We start from the raw sequence: 25999 nt of genomic DNA, 5'->3' as shown, positions 1-25999 counted from the left end.
CTTGTATTATTTCATACTCACTCTCTGCCATAACACAGACCATAATCAGCACATTTGGGGGGAAAAAAAAGCCAATTCCTTAGTTGCAATGTAAAATACCAAACCCAACATGGAAGAACTTCCCATGCTGAACCCTTCAGCTTCACTCAGTGAAGTCCCATTCCTGGTTCTGGCACCAATGCAAAGGTCCCTCTTTCCATAATCAGTTTTGGGTGTTACCTTTTGATAGCCTCAAAAATGTTTCCATTTTAACTCACCATATAACATCATAGTTACTTGAAGTCAAGGCTTGTTTTACTGTATCCACACAATCAATTAAAGACATCTGATAGCAAGTTCCCCAGTGAAGAAGATAAAACTGTAACGCAAACCAATCAAATGCAATAGGATATAGACAACTCACCAAGACTCAGTGAGGCGGGCAACAATTTCTAGGGTCTCTGTGTGGGAGGGGCCTCACTACTCAGATACATCTCAGGCATACTAGGAGTAATATAGAGAGAAAAGTGTTAGGGCTTTTTTTGACACAGGCATAGAAAAATAAAAAATATGATGCTTAGCACACTGCAGTTTTAAGTGTAACACAATGAGGGAAACAAACTTTGCAGAGCATTATCTGCTTTCCCAGACATAACTAAACCCCCTTCCAGTTGCACAATCACTCCAGGCACACAACTTCCTCTCTACCTGCTGCCTACTGCAAAGTCACAGTGATAGCAACTAAGATGTTTACATTAACTTACACTGCACGCAGCCTTTATTTTCACAAAAGAATCTGTGGGAACTCTCTGTGAAAGTGGCTGGTTCCTTTTTGGTTGACTGCTTGACTGGTTGTCTTTATAACACATTAGTTTCAAATCTCTAAAAAGGAGAAACCAGTGTTCTTATAAAGTCTTTCAACCATTATTAAAAGTTGGACATAGAGAAGCATGTTTCTTCTCTACATCTCTACTTACAATACTCCTGACGCAAGTGACGGGTACCAGTGGGCAAATAACCAGAAAGCTCTTCGTTTAGTATAGTTAAGAGCCCAAAAGAGCAGAGGACATGCATTGTACAGCAATACACAGTCCTTCTGGGAAAAGCAGCATGTCACTACCCACATAAATATTATTCTGTTTGTAGGTCAAACAGTACTTTTTGTCAAATGTATCCAAGCAAGCTACCAGATAAGTTTTCTACTTTCTCATTCTGACAAATAAAAAAGGCAGAATGTAAAGCAAATGAAAGATACACTACAAGAGTCATCAACTGGGGGGCGGCGAGGGGAGAACCTCCACTAATTCCGTCTCAAGAAATTACTTAATTCTTTCTGTCACTTCTGCCATCTCACAGAAACCTTCTTCAAACAAATTCTGCTGAAGTTCTTTCTAGTCACGGGCAGGGTACAGCTACAAGAACGGGGCACCATTAACAAAGAAACATTCTTACATAAAATATACACAAACTGGATCAGAATACACTATTCCCACAGGAATGCTCAAAACAGAAGCAAGCCCTACAGATCAGAAACATGGGGCTTCGAGTAGGGCCTCACTGACAGAAAGCATTTCAGAAAAAAAAAATAAGTGAAAGACTACAAGATGGTTTGATGATCTAGTGAGATTTACACTGCCTGTTAGACACCTCCAGTTCAGACACTAAAGGGAAGCCACTGTTGCACCTGTGGTCCCAGCTCATGATGGGGAGACCTTTCCCACAGAGGAGCATTGGCAGTGCAGGCAGAAGTGCTCCCCACTCACCTCCCGTCTCTCAGCCACTGCATGCCAGCAAAGTGAGAACGACAATTCTGCCACCATTTTGCTTCTTGACAACTACCATGGCTGCTCGCTGGTAGTCTGCTACTGCTCATTTATTTTTGGGTCCCACCTCTTGGTCTACTTGACATCCAGTACTGCAGCTCAAATTGTCCTGACCATCATGCTGCAGCCCATGGGGCTCTGCACAGCAATGGTGGAAATTCCAAGTTTTGCAGATTTTTATTTGTTCTATTCATAAAAGATCTGATAATAATACTGTCTGGAAACTAAGACAATACACAATAGCTTCACAGTTGAAGCACTACCTCTGAAATACTAACTAGATCTTTCTTCCCAAGTAAGTCTTGAATTATACAGCAACTAACAAGAAACTTACATGCACAGCAGACACATAAGATTGCATACTCCAGATTTATTCCTGTAACTAAACTAGAGTGTCAGTGTAGAAGAGCAATGACAATTAATTGACTAACAATTAAATTACCTCTAAGTTCTTTGCCTTACCTTCTCAAGCTCTCTCTGAAGCTTGACCTAAAGGAAAGCCAGCACTGCAGCAAAAGGCAATGCCAGGACCTATTCCCGTGCAAACTCACACAAGAATCAGGAGGTTCTTGGGATGCCCCTCCAAACTCAAGAGGAACCACTCTTGCACAAAGCCAGCTCTAACACAACAAATTACAGTGCACAACGGCCTACGTGAAGAACAGGTCTCCACCTCAAGCAGTACATGAATTCTGAGTGTTAGCTATGATATAGAAATGGAACACACCGAAGCCATTCTTTCTCCAGACTTGCCATTTTCCATCATCACCATTTAATCCTCTACATGCCTGCCAACATACCCCCATAAAGCATAAGAAAGCTTAATAGTCAACGTAATAGGTAAAAGCAACTGATATGGCCCAGAATAACACGCCACCCTCTAACATCAGACCGCTTTATGCCTTCATATTTTCCGTCTATGCACAGTAATTTCGTTCCTTTCCAGTGTAAAGGGACATCTGTATGCCAAGTACCAAGAAGCATTACCTCCCTGACCCATTAAAAAAGTTGAGAAAGTTGTAAACAAAATACCAACTCACCAACTACAGCCTAACTAAAAGGGAGTGAAGGATTAACCACTTTCCAACACTTAGAAGAGATCATCATGCACAGCCTGCAAGAGCCACGAACGCATTATTTCCTCTACATACTGTCTTCAGGTTCCTTCCTTCTCAGACTGGGAAGAGAACGTGCCACAAATAGTCTCACCATTGTGCAGTTAACACTAATTTCACCCAGAACTGTAGCAGAAAAACAGTTAAAAATTCAGTATCTTTGTATCACAGTAAGCCATAATTATTGGGCAGTGGGGGGTAGGGCACAAACAGCAATATAACCAAAAAGCATGTTTGCAGTGCAAGTGCCAACATCAACTGGCAAGCAATTTAAAAAAAAATAAAATGTTTTAAACTATGCTATTTTAACTATATTGTATAGCCAGTAAAGCATCAACAGGTTGACTTTTATGACAAAGGTGACAAGCATTCTGGCCCCATTGAAACAAAAAAGTATGCTTCTGGTTGTAAGCTTTTATTTCTGGAAAGATACTAAGGTTCAGACTTGAAGAGCTTTTCTGCTGGAGAATATCATTAAAATCTGCTAAAATAAATAATCTATTTATCTGTACACACTCACGGTCTTCTTCCACAAAGAATCTATTTCAGGAATCTGACAGAAAAAAAGGACATTGCTCATATCTCTGAAGACCAAGGTACAAATTTGTGTAAAGGTAGCAAGTGAAATTAGTTCACAATAATCACATTTATTTCTGGGAATAACTTAAGTGGCTGGTCAGCAAGTCCCAACAACTTTTGAAGCCGTAAAGAAGAGGAGAAGAAAACCATCAAGAGCTACACTGTGAACTCAAAGCATGATGGAAGAAGTACAAAGAAACTGGAGATCAGGTGATACCTGAACTCTCAACTTGCACAAGTATTAGAACATACAACCTTGGGTTTGGGTTGCAGTGTGCTGGGCTTTATTTGAACTTTCAAGTTCACCATATACCTGTATGACAGAATCAAATTTTTTAAAAAATATATCTGTAATAAAACTGTCAGTATATACTATCAAATTTATTCATAGGCAGACTTTCCTCCACCCTCAAAGTTGTCTTTTTAAATGTGATTTAGTTCCTCCTACATAATCTGTGAGGTACAAAGTGGTGACATACTGCATTGCTTTTAATTGGAGTGATTTTCTTCAAAATCCATGGGCAAGGCTCATTAGAGATCAATACTGACAGCAATGAAAAACTAAATCCGTTCACACACAGATGAAATACAGCATGGGCAGAGCAAGAGTAAAATTCCATAATAATTCTGGCCTAACAAGTAAAATGTTATTTCAGTTTCCATGCCCATTCTTCAATCCTGGACTTTTCCACTGAGGCAGCCAATAAAGCAGCCAATTGTGATATGCCCACTATAAATCCTACCAAAGAGCAACAATATGTCTTACATAGCTCACTAAAAAAAGCATCAAAATAGCTAGCAACTCTCAGTCATCGCTACACCAGACATGTATGTGCTCACTATGTCCCAGGAACTCCCCCCACAGAAGCCCATGTGATCCATACCACCGAAGATTTATGAATAAATCGACACATTCAGTAGCTATTTTAATTCATTTGTCACCTATACTCTCTGCCCTTTCGTTAATACATTAATGGTTTCTATACGACATGGACTACTTGAGCAAAATACAAGTCACCCTTTCCAAGCAGCAAGCAACTTCTCAAAGTCCAAAAACAAACAGGAAAACATGATGATGGCATCGCATCTTAGCTGCAAAATCAGGCACGCATTACAAAGGGGCTTCTGAGTATCCAAGTAATGGCAGCACACTCACAGAAAGAGTGAGATTTACCATCAGTTGTAACTGCTACAACGAGAGCAAAGCAAGAATAATAACTGTCAGTGACTATATTAATGAGAGATTGTTATGGAAGCCATTTAAGGAAATGCAAGACTTGGAATGGTATAAGGATGCAGCTGTAGAAGAAAAAAAAAATATGTGTGTGTTGTTAATATGTTGTTGTACTGCTTCAGACATTTAAATTAACGAACTAATTTCAAACTTCAAAATGCCAAGCACACCAGTGACCATACACTTTCTGTAGGAATTGTGCCTATTTTATTTCCGTAAAGCTCAAGTAAAATTTCCATTAGTCTTTACCTGGAATAACGTGCAATTTCCATTCAACAAGATTGAAAAATCATAAATGGTGACAAAAATACAATGCAGTAAATCCACCATGTTTGAGATCTATTTTTCAAACTGTTCATCAACTCAAAATAATTGTATAAAATCAGCAGAAGTATTCCAAATGCTCAGGAGAGAAAATGCTGTTCTGGGTAATAGGTAAATGCAGGACCGAATAAGAGAAAATTAATTTCTTCCACTCAGATTTTTTTTTTCATCATGTAAATACCATTTCTGAGTACTCACAACACTGACAAAATGGCTTTGGTTTAAAACCCTGTTTTTAAAAAGTCCCTGATTACTTTTATTTTTTTTAATATCCTAAATTGATTAAACTATATAAGCTGTCATTTTTCATGTCACATTTCTACTTGGTGTGTTTTGAAAAGGCTAAGCTACTGAATCATTGAAAACAGGGAGTGTTTGCATAATGTAAATACTGCTGACAAGCTAGTAACCGTAGAACTGGTAAGATGCCTTAGTAATATGTAAGCACTGATGTAATATTGCAAATTATTCTTGCTACTCAAAATTGCCATTTCACCAGTATGCACACCCCATTCAAAGTGTTATTCCAACACAGAGCAGGAGTCCTGGCAACTGTATTTATTCTCTGAAATCTTCAAATATTATCAAAACATTATCGGTAATCGGTAACAAATACATGAAATATACATTATCTAAGCTTGATTATCCTCCTGATGGGTAAAAGCCAAAGAATACTTCTGTAAGGTTTAAATTCCCAAGAGAAGAAGAGCTCAGATCCCGTCTGCAAGCACACAATGGAATCACAGCTGACGATGCACATCTTTTTCTGGATGTCTCCATATGCTCAGGAGGGTTTCCCCCCCACACACACACACTCCCTCCCCGTTTCTCCCTCTCCGCCTCCCTTGCTCCCAGCATTACACCAAAGGATTCGGCATTATCTGCCTCCAGGAGCATGAGAACGTTTTACCAACTAACAAAAATAAAGTAGCGCAGCGAACTTCATCTCATTTAAAAATAAAAAAGGGATCCTGCCAGAGTAGCCATCTGTAACTAAATTAACTAATCGTAGAAAATGGGTGGATGAATGGATGCTGTAAGGCAGTTAGCTCCTAGGAAATAAGTATCAATGTTACTCTGTTCTGGGTTTAAAATGTTGCATCACACAGAAGAGCGCATACTGTAACAACACATCTAACCTTTGACCTCCAAAGCCAAACACTGAAATAAATGAATACTGAGCATTTTTATGCCTATAATACTACTAAAGAAATAGAGGGAATTTGTTAAAGACTTTATACCTATTTGCATACGAACAGCATTGTTTAGAGCGGCCAACCATAGCAAAATTACAGAACCACCACCCCCTCACCCCCCCACCCCGAACGCAGCAAGCCACTTCAGTTCAGTGTTCCCTTGCTCCAAGGCGCAGCCAGCCTCTTCGCACCGGGCAGACAAAGAGAGCGACATTTATACTTGAATTTGGCACCAGGCTTTAGCTGGGCTTTTTTCTGTTCACACAAACCGAGCGCATCCCCCTGGCTTAGACCTCACGAGCCCCTGCAACTCCGGTGGTGTAAGGCACTGGAGAAACTCCGGCTGAGCGCGGGAGCCCAGATTTTGCCAATGAAGCGGTGACATCAGCAACAAAGGCAAGGAGCAGAAGACGGTGGCATTGTAGCGGCAGCTGGCTCCCTCACCGACTTTGTTCTTCCTGCTGCAAAACCTGGGCTCCCTGCAGATGGGCTAGCTCTTCCTCGCATCTTTTTGAAGGAGGTGGGGGGGGGGAGGGGGGGGGGGGGGTAAGAGTTGGGAATGTCAACAGTATGTGCTGTTTATGCGCCTCTGTGGATAGGGCCTTTCTGCCTTACAGTGAGCAAGCTATGTCTTGAGTGATTATAATAACAGAAATGTAACGTTAAATAGTTAATTCTGGCTTCAGAGCTTCACGTCAGTGCAAGACACTATAGTATATGTGAGTAAATCCCTTGTATTTTCTCTCTTTCTTCCCCAGCAGGAATAACCTTTGACTACCTTCTCTCTCAAATAATGTTGCTCCAGTTGAAAAAAAACCCAACCAAACTTACAACTGAACCAAATATTCCAAAAGTATCGTTCTTGACAGCAATACAGTATCCCTTCCCTAAATGTCCTGAGTTTCAAATTCAGCGCTGACACCACCAGGACACACAACAGGGAAAACAGGGAGATTTACACATTCAGTGTAGAAGTGTCTTCAAACATCGCAGAGACACTGACGAAGCACATCATATTATACATATGGATCCTCTTGCTAGTAGAGACCACAAGCTTGAGAAAATATGAAGTTAAAATATCCTCAGGTTTTACATGCAATTAAAAGAGGATGGTGGCTGAAAACAAAGTAAGACAATTATACTGCCTGGAATCAATGGGCTTCGTTGCTTGATGCTCCTCCCAAATGAGACACAAACATATTAAGAAAAATTATGTGGTTCTTCAGATATATGCACGACATTAAAAGGATCAACTTTTCTTTTTAGAGCCGTTCTCAATATTTCTGAGGGTTGAGTCCATGACAAAGTATTGAGTTCAAGACGGCAGATGAGCAAGGCTGACTATGAACATGGAGCTTATCGCAGCACTTCTCAAACTGTGGGATTAACCATCTGGGGACAATTCATATCTTTATCTCATATGACACAGCGGAACAGTCTTACTGCGTTCCAGTCCCCAAGTAGCTGTGTCACAAAATACACACACAAGGGCCCATACGTTCCTGCATACACACCCATACATACAAATACGCACAAAGCCTGGTATAACCTATTTGTGACACCACTGCTGACGTAAACAAGCAAGTGCCCTGAAAACTAAACTATGTAGGAGGCACAGTACCAACTCCGACAAAACCACCGTTTTCCATTCACAGTGGTCTTAAACTGCATGTAAGCAAACAAGAACTCTGCTTTGGGGAATAGTACTTTCAGTATGACACTAACAACGGTGTGCAACGCTGTCATTTCTCGGAGAGCATCCAACGGAGGAGTGGACCAGCGGCTCCCTCCCCTTAGGCGCTGGGTAGAGGATCCGCTCCCCTGTGAAAGGAGCCCACCAGGTGGCCCGACGAGGCTATCGGGTTGTAAAGAGCCAGGAAATTAACTGGCTAGAGTTGATTTTATAGTTCAGTACATAAAAACCCAAAGGGATAAAAAAAAAAAAAAAATACTGCCTTCAGCCACAATGGCCACAAACTAAGGACAAAAAAAAACCAACCACACAACCCAAAATGCTTCAAGTAAAAAGACTGGCAGCCTTAAACTGCTTACTTATTTACAGCAGCAACAGAGCTCTGCGTCACGGGCATTGCCAGACACTATATGCCTAGCTCAAGGTATACTTAAATACCCTAAAAATATTATCGTTTCAGTTCTAAAGCTTAATTCACCTGCTTCCCACTACTCTGAAAGAAAAAAGATAAATGCCAAAATAAAAAAGAAATAAATTATTATTACTGAACAAGCAAGCTGTTCTTGAGGAGACCCTTTCCTGCCTAAATTACAAGTGTATTTAGACCGTGGGCTCCAGCATCCACACACTTCAGACAGAAATGCACAGGCTAATGCAAACTAAGACTCAGATATCATTATTTCCCGGTGACTACTGGAAACCTCCCTGCCTTCTCCCCCCCTTCCCCAATCTTCATTTTGCCAGGCTCTCGGGCAGGTTTCCTGCAGGCAAACTACACCGCCTGAACACCCCTCTCTGGAAGGAGAGGCATGTGATTCCCGGGCTGGAGTGGGGGGAGAAACGCTCGGGCCCAAGCGGAGACGAAGGAGCGAGGGGCAGCGGCGGCAGAGGGACGGAGCTCCAGTTACAACTCGCCCAGCAGCCTCCGACCAGCGCGGCGGCAGCGCGGTCCCCGCGGAGGCGGGGAGGGGTTGAACACCCGCCCTCCGCGGAGGCGGCGGACATCTCCCCACCCCTCCCCCGCTCCCCACACGCGTGGGGGCCCACTCCCCGCCTGCGGCCGCCGCCTTACGCGCGGCTCCGCGGCCGCCGCCCCCGGCAGGGAAGCGGTAGCGAGCGGCGCCGCCCGCCCCGCCGGCGGCACCCGCCCAGGGACCCCGGCCCCGCGCCCAGCCGCCTGCCATCCCCTCCTCCTCCTCCTCCTCCTCCTGCCGCTCCCCGCCCCGCGCACACACACGCAGACACACGGCACTGCGGCGGCCGGGCCCCCACCCCTCCCCGGGCCGCGGGGAGGCGGCGGCCGGGCGCCCCGGGCTGCGCTCGCACGCAGCTGTGCCACCACGGCCTGGCTGCGCGGCGGCGGCGCCCCGCCGCCCGCCCCCGCGGCACGGCTCGGTTCGGCTCTGCGCGCACACGCAGGCGCAACCCCCGCGCAGAAAGTTAGAGAAGTTGCCCGCTCTGCCCCTTCCTTCCCCGCGCGTCTCCTGCGGGCGCAGAGCGGCAGCGGGGCGCCCCGGCGCAGGGGGAAGGGGAGAGGGCACCGGGCGCCGCGGCCCCTGCCCGGGGCGGGGAAGGGGGCGGCAGGCTCGGCCCCGCGGAGGGAGAACGGAACGGCCCGCACCCTGGCGCACCAAGTCGTTGTCAGCCGGGGAAGGGGAGGGGGCGAACACCGCCCTCGCTCCCCAAATCACCCTTTTTGGGGCCGGGGAAAGAGACCCTCCCTCCAAGTTCCCATGTCGGTGCGTGCTTGGGGGTGGGAACGTCCTAAATAATCCCTTGAAAATTGCCCTTCGCATCCCAGCTGCCCCGTCCTCCCCCAGCACGGTCAGGGCAGTCCCCAGCCTCCACCACCACCACCCCCCGGCCCCCGCTTTCCCCGGATCAGCCGCAGCACCCTTCGCCTCCCCAGCTCCTCGCACTCTCTCCCACTGCCGTCCCCAGCCGGGGGCGCGGAGAGGCGGCACCCGACCTCCGCCTGGCCTGGGAGCAGGAAACCAGCCCCCTCGGCCCGGCAGGGGTAGGGTGGGCTGCCGTATCCCCCCTCCACGCTCCACCGAAACGGGGGACGTCCCGAGGAACTAAACCCGCATCCCTCCACCCCACCCGGGCCCCGCGCTTGAGAGTATGATGCCCCAGCGACGGGCGGCACCACAGTCCCCTGCCCCGGCTTCCCTCCGGTTCCCCACGAAGGGGGCCGCGGCCCCCGCCCCGGTCCCCCCCAACCCTCTCCGCCGCCGGGGCGGGAGAAGCCGCCCCGCCGCGTCCGCGGTGCCGCCCGCCAACACCGCCCCTCCGCGCACCGGCGCGGCCCCGGGCGTCCCCCCGGCATTACACAAGGCGGCCGGGGAGGCGCGGGGGGCTCGGGCACACCCCCCCGCCGCGCCGGGGCCGAGGGGGCGTGCGGGAGTCGTTACCGGGGTCAGTGCCGTCTCCCGCCGCTGCCGCCGCGGCTGCCGCCGGCGCTGACCTTCGCTTTGTAAGATGAAGCTGAAGCCGGGGCTGCGGCCGCCATGTTCCCGTTTTAATAACTGCCTGCTTGTTTATTTCAATGGAGACCCTCCCACCACTCGCCCTCCTCCTCCTCCCCTTCTACCCAGAGGAGGGCTGGACGGGGAGGAGGCGGGGGGAAGCTACAAGTCACTCCCCCCTGCCCCCGGGCACAGCGGCAGCGGCCGGGCCCGGAGCTGGGGGAGGCCCGGGCGGCCGGGCGGCACAGCAGCGCGGACCGGGGCGCCACCGCCCCTCGCTGATGCCGCCCGCCGGAGTGCCGGGCTGCCCCGCTCCCCGCCCGCAGGGACAATGGCAGCCGCCCCGCTCGCTCGCAGTCCTGCGCAGCGCTCCCGGGAGCCTCCTCCTCGGCTCCCGAACGGGGGAGAAAGGGGAAGGGAAGGGAAGGGAAGGAAAGGAAAAAAAAAAACCCGACACAAAAAGTCCTTCGCCCTCGGAGGGCGAGACTTTAAATGTGGCCCTTCGCAGCCCGCCCTTGCAGGAACCTCGCTCGCAAGCGGGACCAGAGCAATCAGCCCCGACCGGGCTCTCTGTGGCCCATATTCACAAAAACGGGGGGGGGGGAGGGGACGGACGACACGAGAGGGGACAGTCTTACTTCCTTTCTGTGCCCCCGGAAAAATGAAGAAAAGAAAAAACAACCCACGGTGAAAATGGTGTCATAAATACACAGCATCGACTGTACGGCACTCAGGGGAGCGGGGCGGCGGGTGAAGATGCAGGCTTCTCCTGGCTTGGAGGAGTCAATTACACGAGTTAAAAATTATTAAGGGCTGGAGGATGATTGTTAAACATTGCCCTTTAGTTCAAGAAGCAATCCATGGTGAAGAAACCCTATCTTAGCAGCTTTACGTTTTCACACGCATGGATAATGGCGAGCTATGCTCTGCACAGCGTAACTATTGTTATTTTTGATGTTCTCTCACACGGGCGTGCAGCCCCAAGTTTTTCTACAGCTATCCACAGATTATATACTACTACTGGCAGTATGGCTAAGTCTGCTTGCAATTAAGCTTGTCCAATACTTTTTTGATCATAATCCTTATTTTTTAGATGGTTACATTTTGCCCTACTGCACTGCTTATAATTTCCCATACTTGCTCAGAGGCGGGGGGGGAGGGGGGGGGGTTAAGCTTTTTGTCTTTTATTGGGTAAAAATTAGTTGTTTCCCCAATCAAATTAAAGAAGACCTGTCTCTCCCGCTGTCCTCCCCATGTTAAAAATGTCTGTGCAACTGAGTCACTAAAAACTTCTACCATTTTCCTCTTCTAAAGAAAGAACTCGGATGCAGGAGGGATGGCCATCAGAAATCTATTTGAATTTAGTGCCATTAGGAAATGGGGGTGGAGGGATTGTAGTTTACATATGCTCAATTAGAGCTTCGCTGCTAAATTAGCCACACAGTCTACCTACATTAAGTGCCACTGTTTTAGGGGGAGTGCTTTCGGCATCGTCTCCAGATGACAAGTGGGCATGCTCCAACGTTGGGTTTCAGCAGCTGGAGAGGACAAACTTTCTGAATGTCCCATCAGTCATAGTCAGCAGAGAGATTGTTCTGTCTTTGGGAAGCTATTCACCCTGCCTGTAGTCAGGCAGGCAGCAAAGAGAGGGAAGTTTAATTCTGTCAGAGAAACAAGACATTACCTTGAAACAGTGTGGCAAGTGAGAGCTGTTTGTATGTGGAAAAAACCCCAAAAACCTGGGGCAAAGAGTTCTGGAGGGACAGAGCTTTTCCTCTGGCCTCATTTGTTGTATCTGTGCAAATCTCTGTAGCAAATAAGCTAACAGTTACACAGGCAATAATTTCATTTCCCTCACAGTCGTGATTCATTTGTTCTCCTATGCTAAGTGAAACAGCGGTCCACTGCAAGAAAAAGAAGAAGAAAAGTATGTCTTCAGTTTTATGACTATATTTAAAATTGCACAGACAATTTTAATTCCAGCATTTCTTATTTATGAAAGCTTGATGATTATTTTTTTCCATCTTCACGCTTCCTTTAACTTATTAAGCTCCTTCCACCAGGAGAAGGAAGACCTTTTAACTTGCTGCAGTACAAACAGCCCACGTAACACAAAGTTTACAGTCTCAATATGGACAACCCTCCCTGAGTATGACACGGCAGAGAGTCCTTGTCTAACTGGGTGAGACAGGGGCCTTAACTGCACACGTATGCTCAGCACCACTGAAATTTGGCATGAGATTCTAACTCCTGAGCAAATGTATTTTGTCATCTAAGGACAAAACCCAAACCCCTGGTTACAAATATCACGGTGTGCAAAGACTGGTAGTTACATTTTTCCTAACTGCTAGTATTTAAAGGGAAAGCACCATCATCCCCATGGGAAACAGTTTTGATAAACACACTTCAGTGCTGGATTTTATTTGGCATTACAGCTCTTCTACAGTGTCACCATCGCTGTGTCATGCTGACTAGAGCTAGGCCTAGTTTTCTGACAGAAACTTTGTCTGTTACAAACAAGAATAATATAAGCTCTCTGCCACCCTCCCATACTCAGCCTCCTCCCATTTCTACTTCTGTCATCTATTCTGTTCACAACATCACTTTATACATTCACTTGATTATTCACTGCGATCTGCAAACCTCTCCTGGTGTGAAATTTAACACAGATGGAAGTTTTTGTTTTGATTTTTAAGTGAAGTTTAGTTAAGTTTCCTCTCTTATTTCCTTAAACCAAGAGGGAAAAGATCAGAATCTGAACACAACCACATTTTCCTGGACAGTATAGCCATATACTCTCAATGTTATTTTTTTCTAACTTACTTTTTCTACATAACACATCCCTTAAAAAATTGGTAAGCAAGGTACTGTGAGTAAAGCTGGCATTTGCAGCTGTGTTTCTGACTGATTTTCAAATAACTTAGAGGTAGTCTTCCATAAGCAACTTTCATGAGCAAATGTTGAATGCTTATGAAGTTGGTGAGCCACTTAGCTGTGGCTGCTGTCTCCTAAAGCTCTACCTGCAGGTTTAACGTGTAAGGAAGAAGGGTTTATATACATCTGCTGACACCAGGGCTATATGTAATGCAGCTGTTGGTGCACAAAGCCCTGTTCATAAGCAGCTGCATTTACCCTGTAGAATCACTCTGCTCACCTTTATGGGGAATTGAGACCCCACATATTCATTAACCTTCCCAAGGGGGTTTAAATATGGTCTTTATGAAACTAGTAAGATTTTTGTTGACACAGTATACACCTAACTCAAACCCACAAAGAAAACAATTAAAACCATTTAAACCTACTAAAGCATCTTCAGCCTTCTTGGAATGGGGGGGTGGGAGGGTGGGGGTGGGGAACCTATTGAGGTCTTCTGGTTGAACCCTCAGCTCCAAGTGTGCCAAGTTTCTCAGGGTCACATCCAGATGGGTTTTTACTGCCTCCAAGGATGAAGAGTCCACAGCCTCTCTGGACAATCCATTCCAGAGTTTCACCACACTTGTGAATTTTTCTGGTATCTAATAGGTCTCTTTCAGTTTGTGTCTGCTGTCTCTCACTGTGAAAAGACCATTGTGGACCTCAAAGAAGGCTCCACCTTCTCTATACCTGCCAGTTACATAGCTGAAGGTAACAGTAACATTCCCACCAGCCTTCTCTTCTGAAGGCTAATAGCTTGACTTTCTCAGCCTCTTCTTATACATCATGTCCTCCAGCACCCTCACAATTACAGTTGCCTTCCTCTGGATTTGCTTTTTTCTGTCCTGGTCTTTCATGGACTGGGCAGCTCAAAACTGCACACAGTAAACCAGATGTGATCTCACAGGAACTCTATGGATGGGAACAGCCACTTTTCTCAACCTGCCAGCTATTCTTTTGCTAATGTGGCCCAGGAGGCTGTTGCCCTTCTTTGTTGCAAGGTCACTGCTGACTTACTTCTTGCTCACCAGAACCCCCAAATTCCTTTTTGCAAAGCTCTTTTCTATCCACTTGGCCCCCAGCTCATAAGGTGCAAGGCTGTTCTGTCCCAGACACAGGATGCTGCACTGCCATTCACTGAATGTCATGGCAGCCCATTTCTCCAGCCTGCCAGTGTCCCTCCAGTGCACTGACGACTCCTTTCCAATTTGTGGTCATCTACACTTCATCTCATTGCTGAGGTCACTGACAAGGGTGTTCACCCTTGAGGCGTACTGGCCAACAGCTAGGCTTGCTACTGCTGATCACAGCCCCTGAGATCAATGGCCTAGACAATTTTCCACCTAACTTTTATCTTCTGCCTAACCTAGCTCATGTCTCTTCAATGTGGTTAAAGGATGTCTAAGGGTGATTGTGTCAAACACTTTGCTAAAGTCAAGGTGAATGACGTTTGCTGCTCTCTTCTTCTCCACAGACTCAGTTATCTCATTATAAAAAGCAGTCACATTGGTTAGGCAGAACTTGCCCTTTGTAAACCCTTACTGCCTGTCCCCAGTCACCTTCTTGTCTTTCTGACACCTGGACATGGCATCCAGGAGGATTTAGAACTTAATCCTCCCACAGACCAAGGTCAGGCTGGCTCTGCAGTTCCCTGGATATCCCTCCTTGAAGGTGGACACATTTGTCTTTTTCCAGCCACTGAGCGTTTCCCCTGGACACCACCACCTCAACATGATACACACGCAAACCTGCCAGGATACACACACCCTATTGTTACTACAGTTACCGTGCCCCCGTGACCTCACATCCCATCTCCAAATTGTCGCTGATTATCCTCTTTCCATTACCCCTTCACCAAGTTCTGTCCTCCCAAAAGAACACATTGACTCACCTGGCACTATATTCTTCTAAAGCATCTACAACCATCATCACTTTGGCTTTATTTTCATTTGATGCAGTGGTACACTGTACTCATTAAGAGCTCACAGAGAAGAGTATATCCTAGGCACTTAGTGCTCATGCACTAAAACTAACGAGGAATTTTTTTTAATCTGAGAAAAACTTCAGCCATAAAAAACAGGTTTTGTACCTCAAATAAAATTGGAAATACTAGAACAGCAAATCAAACATCTCACTGTATGTTAATGACTTATTAATTCAATAATTTGCTTCATAATAATTTTTAAAAGTCAGATGACCTTGAAAAACCTCTATACTCTTTTCACACAAGGAATCAAGCAAGATCAATTTCACCTTACAAAATGTTTTGACGGAAGTTATAAATGTACAGGGTAAGAACCAGAACTTTAATCAATATTTGTGCCAGTACCTTTATGAGAGAATAAATGACTCATTTTACTCATGCTACTTTGGTAGCAGTTCATGCTAAGACAAAATGAAGTTCAACTGAGGGAACTACATTTGTACAGCTAAAGCACAACAGCTGTACAAGTACCAGAGGCGTATCTGTAATATTACACTCAAACCCTTATGTTTTTTCCTTGCTAGACTTCCATTTACCCAGCCCACTTACTTCTGCCACTTTCATTCAGCTTCGTATAGCGATTGTGACCACACCATGTGATGGAACTGACAAACAAATGCTGTCCCTGAAGTTTTTCTCACACACTATGATGGGGCTACTGAGCAGTAGGCACCAAATTCTAACCATGAGAAAAGGGGGAGTGCCTGCTCGGGGGCCCTGGATAGCCTGCTGGAGGTGGCCCTGCTTTAGCAGGGGGGTTGGGCCAGGTGACCTCCAGAGATGCCTTGCCACCTCAGCCATTCTGCGATTCTATGATACTTATTGTGGACAACAAAATTCTTTCTACTACTCTGCTTTTATTTCACATCACTCTCCAGATTTCCCAATAATTCTCTTTTTTTCCCTTTCGCCCTTATTTTCCCTTTTATCTTTATTTTTTGCTAGTCTTCTCAGTGTCCTCTATATTCTCATTCTGCAGCATATGCTCAACAACAGTTATGCTATCATATATTCTGTATATTCATGCACTCTGTTCAAAAAGACATCACTGTTCCTCCTCCTGAGGATGAAAAAAGCCCAGCTCACCCCTATATTTTAAACAAAAATGTAAACAGCCCTCAAGCATACACATTAAGGGGTATAACTGAGCAGCATACAAGGAATAGAGCTAGAAGTGTTTCATGATGGTTTTCTGTTTAAACAGCGATCTTCTCTTCCCTTTGTAAATAAACTGTTGAACACATTAACTTACCTTTTGTTTTGAATTCTGTAACACTGTCTTCTCCCCTTGGTCTCCTTTGCCTGAATACATCCACATTTGTACCCTTACAGGAATTTGGCAATAAAATGCATTGCTGAGGAAGGACAGAATTCAAAGCCATCCCACTATTAAGTGGAGATGTACGTTTTAAGAGCCCCCTAGACACACCCTTTGTGCTGTTCTTTTGGGGATGTCCTCCAAAAAATTACCCTAAGGCAGCTGTACCAATTCGTATTTAACAGTTACTTACCATCGCTGACCACATACATGAGAATGTTTTCTTCCTAAATTGTTGACGACTGCGCAACCCGCGGCCCAAGCGGCCCTACGTCTTTTGTGTTGAATGCACTTTCTAAATTCACTATTAAGCTGATTATACCTTGAGGATGATCAATCCATGTTCTCCGTTGGCCACTTACTATGTAAATCTAGAATTATGTACACATGTAAATTTGCTAGCTCATGTAATTAGAGCAGAGGAGATTAAAAAAGAAAAAATCACGAGTGGTGGTGAAGCACCTTTTTAACCAGCAAAACCCTAGCATGTCTGTACAAGCAGCACATTTCATGCAGCAGGCTTAAGATCTGCCTCTCTGTGTTGAAGTTCTTAATGCCATTATGAAAGAGATGAAATCGAGATGGAAAGATGACAGTGATTTAGTCACAGAACCAGTTAAATGGCTTTCCGAACTTGAGGCCATAGATAGCTTTTTGATTTACAGATAGCACAGAAGCTTGATCTTACAAACCCTTAACTGAAATAAATACAGTCCAGAGAGTATGAAGAAGAAAATACAAGGAGACTGGGTTCACTTCAGGATACAGTTAGGAGTTTTAAGTTCAAGTCCTGTAAATTCAGACACTCATCTGCTTGCTGTTTTCTTAAAATTATTGTTTTAATTTCATTTACTTTCATTATTAAAACAATTACCTTTTCATTAAAGCATTTTAAGCTCGTGGTTTTTGTTCAACTTCCAACCCTAAGCTTCTGAATAACCAAATTTTTGCATTAAATTATTTTAATCTAACAAGTATTAGAAAAAATGGTTGTCCCTGAGCTTTTTGCACTCTGGAGTAGGACCAAGGTTTTCCATTCCCTGAGACTACCTCCATTTCATCCTAACGGCGTGCTCTCTGAAAATGCTTTAGCATCAGCTTCATCTGACTCACCAGATGAAGGCATCAGGGATGGCTAACAGTCATTTCACAAAAACTGAACCAGAGTGTGCAGAGCAACCAGAAAAGGTGAAGACTTCCCTGATGTGGACATCTTCCAGTTGTGGACATCTGCTCTTTCCTTCCCCAAGCAGCTCTTTGGGTGTGCAGACTCCAGCTGTCTCCTCGGTGTGGCTTCCCCCACTTTTTGGCTTTAGTAGCAGAAACTATTACCACACAATTCCTCCACATGTAGGATCCAGATGACATGTTGCTCACAACAGAGCAAGGAATTCTATGGTTTTCTTTCCCCTTTCTTGTTTCAGGAAGGAAAGGTAACAGTGTTGACTTTTAAATAGTTACTGGGCATCAGAATTTGCACCTCACCAAAAGGAGTCTCAGCTCCAGCCTCCTTGCATACTCGAGCAGACAGCTCTGTGTCAGGAAAAGATAGTTCACGTTTCTGAAGTTGTGATATCCTATAAATATGGCTCATTTTAGCAGAGGCTGAAAGTGGCCACGGCTACAGTTGTGTTGCATTTTGATAATTTTTTTCTTATACCATCCCATTCCAGCCTGTTCAATTTTAATTTCTCAGACACGATGATTGCAAAACCAGATACCAAACAGTAAAGCTGTTCATAAAGCCACCACCACCAACAACAGAAAAGACAAAAAGGGTCCAAGAGAAATGAATAAACTAACTTAGGGCTTGTATCTGCAGTAAGATAATACGTGCTTGAATGGGTGCTTGAAAGATGATGTAAATGCACGGAATGGTTTGGAAAAGCACGGTTTGTAGCCATCCATGTGCTTACACATAACCAGCTCAACCTCACCACTGTCTGGTGACTCCAACCTGGCAGTTAAGGTGATGGGCTCTGTCGGTAGTTCTTCTTGCCTGGTTAAACCAACAAGTGTTTTGCGAGTGTTTGTTTTGGGGTTAGAACTAGATGATCCTTGAGGTCCCTTCCAACCCAAACCTTTGTATGATTCAATGATGAGCCAGGTAGCTGTCATGCTTGTAAGACAAGTGTCACAAAGCTATCCCCTCCACCCCTTTTCCCCCACTCAGCTTTCAGTCCTTTCTATGCTTTCCCTCGCAGAAAACAAGTTGCAGCCTAAGCTTTCCCCTCCTTATTTTGACTCTTACAATTAAAAAGATCCCACATTAGACAACTGAAGTATATTTGGTGAGATGGTTACAGGCCCCCAAACACAATTGTCCTTTGTATACTCTGTTATCCACAGGCTCAGCCTTACACTTAGTAAAGGTGAAAAAAAAGTCCTATGAAGGCCAGACTGGGCTGAGACAAAGGTGTCTGTTTTTTCACCAAAGTGCCAAAGTATGAGGAGAAATTTTATTTCTATACAGAAAACTAGCACATTCCCTCTTAGTTTAAATACAGATGAGTTGGTTAAATATATACCCTGAATCCAGAAAAAAAGAAACAACAAGATCATGAGGCTGAAAGAGGTCAAGAGGCCATCTGTGTCCACCCCTCTCCTTTAAGGCAGGAAGATCAACACGTATCTCACTCCTAATGCATTGGTCTAACCTGTTCTTAATGACCTGTGGTGAAGACATCTCAGACTCCCAGGCTATTAGAGTATTGTTCTAGTATCACCATTCCTTTTCCTAATGCTTACATGTGGTTTTGTTTGCTGCACTTCAGGCCTTTATGTCTCCTCACATCTACTGTGGATATGGAGATTATTTTTTTCCCCCTCTTTGCCAGTGCTCACCCTTATGCAAAGCTACTACAGTGTTTCTCCTCTGTTTTTTTCTACACTGAGTGACCCCAATTCCACCCAGTTCTCCTTTTAGGACATGTTGTGCAGGACTCTGGTCATTCAAATTGTCATGGACTTTCTTGGCTGGTGCTGAGAAAAAGATGCTGTTTTCATACTGAGTATACTCTTTAATGTGAAAGATGCTGTTTTCATACTGAGTATACTCTTTAGTGTGAAGCCTTACTGATGCATGGAGCATTCCTTTGCTTGCCACATGGGCTGTATGTCCCTTTCCACATCCCAATAAACAATCTATTCCTCCCTCACCCTTCCAACCACATGGAATTGCTCACTGTTGTTCAGAGATCAGATCTATCATCCTAACTTTAGGACCTCCCAAATTAAAAATGCGGTCTCATTTAGAGACACACACCACTTCAACCCTTCAACCAAAGACCTTGCTCAGTCATTATTTTAAAAATATTAAAGAAAGAAATCTATCAGAGGTGTTTAGAGCTCCAATGTTTGTACATTTAGCCAATATCAAAACTCTAAATCAAAGTGTAATAAACAAAGAATTACACTGCTGCTGCTTGTGTATAGATCTGCCTGGTTTCTTTTCAAAGGCAACAGCACATATATTATTTTGTGTACTGGAAGTATTTCTACAAATGAGAAAACCACTCTCTCAACTGCAGAGAAATCTTAGCAACATCTCTTTATGGTCTTAATCCAAACAGCCCAATCTGTAGAATAAAAATCCTACAAGGATAGAGAAAGATACTGTTTATGTCAATGAAACCGAGATGGGCATGTTTGCTCAGGTATTCTATTTATACCTACAGATTTTTTGAAATAGGTCACATAACTATAGGTTCAAACAGTGAACTACACACTCCCGCTGTGGCCGTGATTAGTTGTGGAAGGGGATCTCATTTTGCTAAGAACTGTACAAGTTTATTACAAAAAGGTTTTCCCTGGTCAAACATTACAAGCTGAATACCAGCTAAATAGAATGGGTGGATTGAAAAAAAAAAAAAAAAAACCCAAACCAAAACAGCCCAAACAAACAAAAAGCCTCAAACCAACCTACAACCCCCATCCCCACCCTGTACCTAGAGACTGGAGTGAAAAGGAACAATGAAAAATTGGCCAAGCACAGGGTTTGGTATGATAGAGGTGTCTGCTTTAACTGGGGTTGAGTCACTCTGGGTAGAAACTAGAGCATGGTAAACAATGCAACAATTCAAAAAATTCAGGAGACACCCTTAGGTAAGTGATTTGGCAAATATATTTAGCTTTGCTGGGGATACTCACTGAGGCTACTTACATGCCTAAGTACCTTGGTAATCAGGAGGCTATTTAAGTTATTTGGAGTCAGAAATTGAAATGTGTTTGTTTGTGTGAAGCCGGTGGGCCTGGTTTTAGCTCTTGCAAGGCACATTCATTGCCTTCCAAACATGCCTTCAAGTGAACTTATTTGATACCTGTGTATTTTTAGAGATCTTCTTTTAATACTCGTCCTTGTACATCCACATATTCTTTTTTTTTTGTCCCCCGTTAAAATGAAAGCTATTGATGAAATAAGTTAACCAATCCAATACTTCAGTATTCACAAAATCCTTATGATTTTGTGGTAAAGGATGTTTTCAAACAGAAAAAGCTCTTTTTAGAAATTACTTAAGTCATATCGCCTACTGCTTTGATACAATCTTTCATTTTCTTTTAGCAACGATGATAAAGAAGGAGCCCTGTATTGTGACGCATAGACCAGGTGCTATTCAAGGAAAGCATTGCATCATTGTGTATAACGTGTATATAGATTTGAATGTATTGATATTCGTAAATATAATGCATTGTGCTTTGTTGAATACTTATTGGCAAATACAGAGCACAGGGCTTGGTTTTCCCATCAACTGTTTTAACAGCCAGTTTTGTGACAAAGTGCATTTTACTTTGTAATCTACCTGTACCAACAGAGTAAAATATCACATACTCCCCCTTAAAGAGATTATATCCCTTTTCCCTAGGGGAGCTGCTCATGATATAACCAAATTATTTAACAGAGAGAGTGGTGAGGTGCTGGAACAGGCTGCCCAGAGAGGTGGTGGATGCCTTGTCCCTGGAGGTGTTCAAGGCCAGGTTGGATGGGATCCTGGGCAACCTCATCTAGATCCAGGCCTGGAGGTTGGTGGCCCTGCCTGTGTCAGGGGAGTTGGAACTCTATGATCCCTGGGGTCCCTTCCAACCCAGACCATTCTATGATTCTATGATATTATTCAAGAATTCTATTTGATTCGTTACTTCAAAGCGTGCTAAATTCCTCAGTGCCTGCTTCTTAGCATCCTCTTCACTGATGCATTGTTTGTGAATATTTGCAAATTATGGTGGAGTAAAAGAACATGTTGGTTAGAGAAGTCATGTACTGTATTTCTATTTCACCGTCAGGTCGCCCGTGCAACTACGTGGTACTAAACTGCAATTTGTTTGTATACATGAAGACAGGCAAAAATAAACAGTCCTTAATGCAGCCATCAGTTGTCCTCACTATGTATATATATATATTGAGCTTCTTTCCCAAGTATTTTCTCACTATTCTGTCAAAAACTAGGAAAATTAAATGATAACCACGGATACCAAGGAGAGCATGAGCGAGGAGTAGTAGGTTTGTCTACACCGAGTAAGCCTTCCTAATTCACATGACTCAGACAAGAAAATCATGTAAGCCGTCAAACCCCAAACAATGGAATGAAGAAGTAATGCACGAGTAATTCCTAATTAATGCTGTTTATTTTGTAGAAGCAGGGTATTTAAACATTTGGAATTTCATCTGGACACCACCACCATTGAGAATATGTTGCTTTTATAGCCTATATTTATAATTTGTAATATAATGCGTTATATCTTGAAATGTGCTCATATACACATTATAGGCATAAAACGCCATCTATAAAATCACCAGTTGTAATTATTCATACTCACTGCATTTAAACATGCTGCAGTCAAAGCAGAGACAAAGTAATAGAAGCTAAAAGAAGAAAAGATAAAAGTATGCATATTTCTGGACAGATAAAATTCTAATAAACAAGAATACTTTCAACAGATAATTTCTCCTCTTTACATGCAAAAATGCCAGTTCAGCAGCTGAAGTAAGAAAATCTGGAAATTAAATGCAAATGAAACTGAAAATCAAGTTGTTTCTTAAACAAGGAAATGTACATACATACTAGATATCCCATAATCCATAACCAAATCATGACTGAATTGCTAATTCAGAGCAAATGAAAAGGTTTATGGCTGAAAACAAACCCAACCAAGAACTTCCTGAATAGTGAAGGTATGGAAATGTCTCTTTAAGTGTCTATTTATATCTGCAGCAATGGGATCTCAAACTTCACGTGTTCCTCTAAGACCTACCTACCTATAATCCAGAGAGGAAAAAAACAAAGAAAATATTGCATGTTTTTATTGAAAAAAAAGCTGCCAAGAGACAGAGACAATGTGAAGATTCAACCCTGTGCTGTTTTGTAAATGCAAGTATCGTTCTAAACACAAGCAAGGAACCTCGCCCTACCTCAAATCATAGTGTCTGCAACTACCACTTACTTAAAAAAAAAGAAAGAAAGAAAGAAGGAGTGCTTTGCAGTTCTTGTGTAACTGGTTCACACACAGGTAGGTAGAAATCTGCATCAAAACCCTGCGTCAGCTCTTTGTTGTATGAATGCCCTGTGCTACCCTTACCTTGTTCCATGCACTGGGATGGAACTGCAGCACCCACATCACTTATGTAGAGCAAAGGAAGTTGTACAGCATTAAAACAAGACCACAGACAACCTTTCCTTGTCTTTTTCTCCAACTGGTAGCAGCCCTCTCTCTCCCTATTGATAACTGCTACCTACTGCCTGTTGTAAGTATAAAAAATACTCTGGAGAAAACACTTCTGTGAGCAGGGCGATGGAAACCAAACAGCTTGCAGTGTGTCAGCTCCAAACTGAAGGCTTAAAATTCCCTAAATGTATTGTTTTTAACTCTGTGAAACAGCACAGTACATCTGTACTGTTTCACAGTCAGTTGCACAGCTTCTTTTGTACACAGAATCACTAGGTTGGAAAAGACCTTTGAGATCAACGAGTCCAACCAAACCTGTCCTCTACTCAACCATATCCCTGAGCACTTCATCTACACATCTTTTAAATACATCCAGGGCTGGTGACTCAACCGCTTCCCTGGGCAGCCTGTTCCAGTGCCCGATGAAAGGGAAAGGAAGCCTGACCCTCCATCCAAACATCTGTGCATTTGGGGGTTCCAGATGCAGGATGGGTTTAGGCGTTGTAAGTCAGGCAAATTTTTAGGCACTGCTGAATGGACTTGTAAAACAAAACAAAACCAGCATGGAAGCCAGACTTTCAAGGCTGACATAAACTTATCAACCCCAGCCTGGATTTAATGAGGGAAAATAAGCAATGCAAGCATTTGACTTTCAGAAAATAAAGCAATGACTTTGGATTACTCAGCCAGAATAATGAGATATTACTTACCACTTGGGCCAGGGGCCCATTTTGGTACAAGCCAGGACAGAAGCACAGATGTACACATGTTGGATTTGCCCCGTGCTCCTTTTGCCCCAGCTGCACTCCTTTAAAACAATCCTTACCTCCATCCTATCTTCTCTTGGTCTTTACTTCCTCTTTCACTGAGACCATTAAAAAATCCCCAGGCTCCCTTCTTCACAGAGAAGTTACTTTCTCTCCCGCCTTGAGCAAGCACGGCCAGAGGGGAGGCGTTTTGGGGGGAGGAAGGAAGTGCTGCTGGGGGTGGCTTGGACCAGGAGCTCCTGCCCTGCTGTGCGCTGGCAAGTGCAGTGTGGTTCTGCAGCCCTCCAAGGTCAGTGCTCAGCTGTGATGGTCCCTCACAGGCACCAGAAAAGAGAAATAAATAATTGTTACACTACTGGCAGGATGAAGCAATGGTTTGGTGAAGAAGCAATAGAAAGAGAATAAAAATAGGGGTTTTTTTTTAAAAAAAAAAAAACACAAACAAATGCTGCTTTTCTGTGGATGTTTTTTCTTGAAACCTGGGCACTGGGGAGATGTGGGGAAAAAATAAAATAAAATAAAATAAAATAAAATAAAATAAAATAAAATAAAATAAAATAAAATAAAATAAAATAAAATAAAATGTGGGCTGCAGGGCATTGGAACAGGCTGCCCAGAGAGGTCATGGAGTCTCCTCTGGAGACATTCAAAACCCACCTTGATACTGTCCTGTGCAGCCTGCTCTGGGTGACCTGCTCTGTCAGGGGGGTTGGACTAGATGATCTCCAGAGGCCTCTTCAAACCCTTATCATTCTGCGATTCTGTGAAAATAAAAAAAAAAATTAAAAATAAAATCAAATCCCTGTGTGTTGGTAAGAAAAGGACAAACCTCTCTGCTTCCCAGAAGCAGAGCATCTCACCAGAAGCTGCGTGGCTTTGGGTACCAGGCAGCTCGCCTGGGAAGAGCAGCCTCAGGAGTAAGTACCAGCAGTTGACTTCATACAGAAGGCAAGCAGACCTAAAATGAGCAAAAGGCAAGCGGGTCTGATGCTGCTCAGCCTGAGGCTGAGCACGGGCTCGCAGCAGCAAAGCCCATTTTGTCGCTTCCTTATATCTCAATAGAATAGCTTCTGTAAGCAATTATCTCACTCACAAACTAATTAGAAGAGGTTCAGCACCTTTAAAAACTTAGGCCCTCATTGTTCTTAAAAATTACCAAAATGCTAATTCTGTTTGTAGAAGTGGATTTTCCACAAAGCAATAACTGTTTTCTCTGGACTTCGATTCCTTACTTAATTTGATTGCATGAATTAAGGCACAGAAGCTTCCCCAAGATTACAGTTAGTTGAAGTCTCTTCAGGTTTTTTAAGGGACACAAAAATTTGTGTTTCTGTAGCTTTGCTGGGGAACCTAACATTTACTAAGATAAATGGTGAGGTAATTATATTCAATGTTACTGAAAGAAAATGACAGAGAGCCTTATGTAGTCATTCTATTTCTGCAAATCCACGGGTTTTAGCTGCTAGTCTGCAATCTGTATTTTACCCAGTCATATCCCAATTTCCTCCCTAAGACAAGCTGCAAATTGAGTTTACAGTTTATTTTAATATTTCCTGCCATCAAATTATATGGATAAGAAATCCTGTATACTCGTGCCATAATACCATTTCTGATGAAGCAAAGAATATACAGGCCTGTAGTATAATATTGTCATGCAAAGGGATTTGTGTCTCCCTATCTTAGCTTGCCCAGACTTTGAAATCTTTTAAAGTAAACAACAAAAGCTAGCTGGAGAAGGAACATAGAAACTTCACGTGGAAAAGTGAGATATCATCTTTCAAAATGAACAAAAGAATGGACAGGAAGAAGAAACAACCCCTCAACCCATGTAACACGGGTTTGCTTACAGTTCCACTAAGAAACGAAGAACAGTTCTCCAAGCTTTTCACTGAAATACTACAATATAACTTGAGACACAAAACAGATCTTTGTTTTTTTTACTGAGT

The sequence above is a fragment of the Gallinula chloropus genome (assembly GCF_964237585.1).
Source record: "Gallinula chloropus genome assembly, chromosome: 2".
Taxonomy (NCBI): domain Eukaryota; kingdom Metazoa; phylum Chordata; class Aves; order Gruiformes; family Rallidae; genus Gallinula; species Gallinula chloropus.
Note: the sequence above shows the minus strand (reverse complement) of the source record.